The sequence below is a fragment of the Lathyrus oleraceus genome, chromosome 7 (assembly GCF_024323335.1).
Source record: "Lathyrus oleraceus cultivar Zhongwan6 chromosome 7, CAAS_Psat_ZW6_1.0, whole genome shotgun sequence".
Classification (NCBI taxonomy): Eukaryota; Viridiplantae; Streptophyta; class Magnoliopsida; order Fabales; family Fabaceae; genus Lathyrus; species Lathyrus oleraceus.
Window position 1 is genome coordinate 120286695 of NC_066585.1, and position 5320 is coordinate 120292014.

Below are 5320 nucleotides of genomic sequence, written 5' to 3' on the forward strand. Positions count from 1 at the left end.
CATCTCCCTCTTACCAAAAACTATAAACTTGCCCTTTCTGACCATAATTTGAAATACGTAATGCAATCTGAACTTAATGCTCTTATTAGAAATAATATGTGGGATTTAGTTCCTTGACCTTGTGATGTTAACATTATTTATTGTATATGGGTTTTAAGGAATAAAATGAAATCTAATGGTTGTTTTTAGTGTTACAAAACTTGTCTTGTAGGTGATGGAAAATCTCAAATTGCAGGAGTGGATTGTGATTAAACTTCCAGCCATGTGGTGAAACCTGCGACCATTCAGATAGTTCTCATTATTTATCTCTCCAAGTCCTAGCCCATTCATCAGTTAGATGTTCATAATGCTTTTCTATATGGTGATCTTCATGAAACTGTATATATGCATCAACCACTAGGTTTCTGTGATCCTCATCGCCCAGATTATGCGTGCTTCCTGCAAAAATCTCTCTATGGTTTAAAGGAAGTTTCCTATTCCTGGTACTAGAGTTTCGCTGCCTATGTCTCTACCATTGGATTTCAACACAACACCTCAGATCACTATCTCTTCCTCTATCGGTGTGTCTCTGACATGGCGTACATCTTACTTTATGTTGACGACACCATCCTCATTAGTTCCTCTCATGACTTACGCAAATCTATCATGGCGATTCTTTCCTTTGAGTTTTCTATGAAGGATCTGGGACCGATGAGCTATTTTCTAGGTACTATAGTGACCAGACATGTATATGGTAGTTTTCTTAGTCAGAGTACCTACACCAACGATATTATTTCTCGAGCCGGCATGACTTCATGCAAACCTTCTGCTATTTCAGTTGACACCAAGAAGAAGATCAGTACCTCCATCGACACTCCATGTGACGATCCTACATTATGTTAGAGTCTTGCCAGTGCTTTGCAGTACCTCACATTTACGCGTTAGTCCATCTCTTATGATGTCCAACATGTGTGTCTTCATATGCATACTCCCTGCACCGAGCACGTGCTTGCATTGGAACCCGTCACACATTATATTCAGGGCACCTTACAATATGGTTTGCATCTCTATCCTTCTCCCATCGAGAAGCTTGTTTCCTACACAAATGTTGATTGGGGTAGATGTTTCGACAACCGTCGATCTACTTCTAATTATTGTGTTTTTCTTGGTGGCAACCTACTTTTATGGTCTTCCAAAAGGCAACCCACGCTTTGTCGTTCCAATGCAGATGTTGAGTATCAGGGCGTTGCTATCGTGGTTTCAAAATCATGTAGGCTCCGCAACATTCTATCACTACTAGAAAATTTGCTTTTAGTAACCAATTCAGTGACTAAAAAATTTCTGTCACTTTAGCCACCGAACTTTGACATCTTGTTAATCAAATTTTTAAAGTAGCTAAATCGGTCACCAAATAAAATTAGCCACCAAATTAGTGATTGAAATTTTGTGACCATAATATTCAATCACAAAATATATTTTTATACAAAATTAATTTATTAAAAAAATTCAGTGACTAAAATTTGGATCACTAATAATTTTGATGGTTTTCTTTTTTAAGTTACTATTTCCTTCCTAATTTTCTCTATTTTTAAAAATTTTATGTTCATCCTAAGTTTTAGGTTTTAGTGAGAGTTTCACATTTTTATTTTTATAATTGATAAACATAAATTTATTAATTTAATAAAAAATATAATTTAAATAACATCAGAATAATTCAAATATATTCTAATAATATATACAAATTTAAATATGAAGTTGACAATGGTTATGAGGCAAGTTTAATATATACATGTTTTAATATATACAATGGTATATAATAATATATACAAGTTTTAATATATACCCTTCAAGTTTAATAATATATACAAGTTTAAATATGAGTTCGATATTTGTATGAGGCAATTATTTTTATTTAATTTTAATTTCTTTAACACATTAAAAATGGTGGCTAAATCGGTCATTATATTCCGGTCACTGAATATGTTGCTGAAGGTTAGCGACTAGCGTTTTTCCCACCGAAAAATTGTAGTCGCTTTATTGGTCGCTAAATGTTATAGTGATAGATTTTAAAGTTTTTCAGTCTCTAATTCAGTCATTAAACGCGAAATTTTTAGTAGTGTATTGGAGCTTCATTTTTCCCTTTTTCGTGCTACTATGGTATGCTGTGACAATGTTAGTGTTATCTATTTATCCGACAATCCTGTCCAACATCAGCTTATTAAACACATTGAGATGAACATTCACTTTGTTCGGGAGAAGGTCACTCACGGTCAGGCTCGCGTTCTTCATGTTCTTTCCCACCTGATTGCCCATATCTTCACAAAAGGCCTCCATATAGTTCTCTTTGATGATTTTCGGATAAGTCTAAGTGTCTGTCGACCCCCGTTTCGATTGAGAGGGTGTGATACAATTTGTGTTATTTTGTATTAAATTATGATTTTTCTTTAATTATACCAAATCAAGTGAACTCTCATATGCTATATATACTCTTAATCAGGTATGAGAAATAACATAGAAAATCAACTTATCTTACAAACCGCTTATGACATTTTTTATATTTGTTTTTGAATTTATTTTTAGAAATTCTTCAAGATAGTGAAAACAATTTATAACTTGTATACATGTTTTTAATGTTTTTAATCTTTTGTTATTAAAATAATTTATGCGAGTTTATTCATAAATATCTATTTTATTAAGCACTTGTGCTATATCCTGCAAATAAATTGTTTATTCAAACATGCCTATAATATTCGTTTAATGCCATCTTATTTATAGATTCTATTTGCTTATAAAATAAATAATATTCATAATAGTCTCTGCTGGTTATCGCCATCAAATCTTTGTCAGTGGACTAATGTTCTAAATACTTTTTTTCCTGTCTATCAAAATAGATTCATCATCATATATTTAAAAATTCTAACCGTACAATAATTCGGTTTCAGTGTCAGGATCATGTATTTATCAAGTAAACTAGCGAGTAATTAAGTCCTAGATATGCAAATCTCTGATGTGAGATAATGCAAGCCTGTGTTTAAGATTATTTGTTGTCATCTCTTTTGCAGCATATATATATATATATATATATATATATATATATATATATATATATATATATATATATATATATATAAGTGAACAGAAGTACAATATTTCGGTTTTTGCAGTATTAAGTGTTTGACAAATCTATAATTCTTTATTAATATGATAGAATAATATTTGTGCACTACTGCTCACAAATAAACAGCAGACTGCTCACAATATAGTTCATTCTTCTTATGGGTTCTTTGGACAATCTTTTATCATTCTTCAACATATCACTGCAATGTTACGTATATGGTAAACCATTAGAATAACAGACAAGAAAGAAACCAAAAGTAGTTAATTAATTATATAAGGATATATACCTCAAGAATCGGACGCATTAGTGTTAATCAAAAGCTGTTAAAAATGGCAGGGCAAATCTTCTTTGGCAAACAAGAGCCATGCATGGTCAAGCTCTCCGGTTACTCGTCTCTGCCAAATGAGATTTTCCCTAACATTCCTCAACAGCAGATATGCCATCACACTTCTAGTTTTAAATCTGTTTGAACAACATGAAGGTTTTATATAATGATATTATTGAGCACCTAATTTGGATATGCCACTCCGAAGGAGAAGCATATGCTACCACTGATCCAATTTGAGGTTCTTGTTATTTATTTCATTGTGAATTCCTCGAAAAAAAAATTCAAGGACTTGTCTACATCACAATTTCTTTTTTTCTAGAAAATCAGATTCTTTTTGTTTTTCCTTTTTGGTGGAGGATGCTAGGCAATAACAGTATGGACCACTTTATTTGGTAGTAAGAAATACTAGTTGTTCAACAAAGGATGTGCTTGGAATATCCTTTGAATTACTAGCTGCTGCAAGCATGTTTGTGCAAGTTTTTATTTATCATCACATCACCAACAAATACTATATATACAACACATGGAGAGCCATAAATTGTTCATCATCAACCAATCAACAAAGCTTGTTAAGGAGAGTAGTGATAGTCATGTGTAGGTGCATTACTGGGCAATGACTTCTCTGGCAGTAGTTTATCATTCATTTGATGAAGATAACAAACTCACTGCCAAAGAAGATTTGCCCCGCAATTCACTCCTTCATCTATTTTATCAAGAAATTAAGGTACAAATATCATATATTTGCTTATAAACAATAAATTGGTGTAGTATAATGACCATGCAACGCAGTGTAAGTTTTTTGTTTGTTTCGGTTTTGTGGAGAATTAGAGTTTGATCTGATAAAAATATAGATGATTTGGATCACTATTTATAATATTCTAAAAAAATTTGAACCAAATTAAATTGACAAAGAATTAGTTGATTTGAGTCAATAGGTATTCTTAAAGTTTTAAAATACTATGACATGATTAATTGGGCACATATCTATATTATCATAAGGATTGATAATAGGGTCTCTGGCTCAATGCCAACATTAATCTTAACCTTAGTATATTTGGATGGTATTTCTTTCCATGACTACATCACTTTCAATGTTATACAATTGTTCAAGTGAAACCAAATGGTGCTTTGTAGATGCTAAATAGACATTAACCGACGATATGGTACATTATTAAGAGATGAATTAACATTAATATGATCAATAAGCAATACTAGTAAGGCTCATGCGTGTAAAAAATAATATTTAATGTTTTTTTAGACATCGGAGATTCTTGAATTCTAATCATCATCACATATAGTTGAAAAAAAGCATTTAATAGCAAAACACAGGAAGGTAGAGCTTTTTTTTTTGTTGTTGACAAGTGATCAAATATATGTAAAAGTAAAATAATTTACAATACTTTTGTAAAGCATTCTTAACGTTAACTTGTAACTAGCATGTCGGGCGGCAAAAAATATTTGAACGCATCGTACGTTTGAAGATACAACAGAGTCACCATTAAACTTTATTTATTTTTAAAAAAAAAAGAAAAATATTGATAAAACTCAAGAGGAAGAGAAACAGGGTAAAGAAGTCGGTTATATAAAAAGAAGGTATTAGAATCCCTCACATCTGTTGCACTAAATGAAAACCATTTTGATCGTTCTTAGCGCAAATGAGTGTTATTATATATAGGTTACTTGCAATTTATTTTAGTAACAAGGAAAAAATAAGTTTATTAATTAATGTGTTCGCCAAAGATTCAAACTCTTTGTAGTTCATGATAGAAAACACAGATTTGTTGGTTGATTTAGGGAATAATTAGATTCGTATCCTAGAAGTGTGTAGACTTTAGCTGATTCTGATACTTGTTCGGATGCTCTAAGCTTTTAGTCTGACTAATAGGGAACATACT

General features: G+C 31.7%; 1 long non-coding RNA gene across 1 annotated transcript; it reads right to left on the reverse strand.

Moving 5' to 3' along the window:
- Positions 1–3150: 3150 nt before the first annotated feature.
- On the reverse strand, positions 3151–3617 carry LOC127107023 (uncharacterized). Its single transcript, XR_007795603.1, has 2 exons — positions 3384–3617; positions 3151–3296 (listed from the first exon to the last, which is right to left on the reverse strand). It is a non-coding gene; the product is annotated as an uncharacterized LOC127107023 (long non-coding RNA).
- Positions 3618–5320: the final 1703 nt, after the last annotated feature.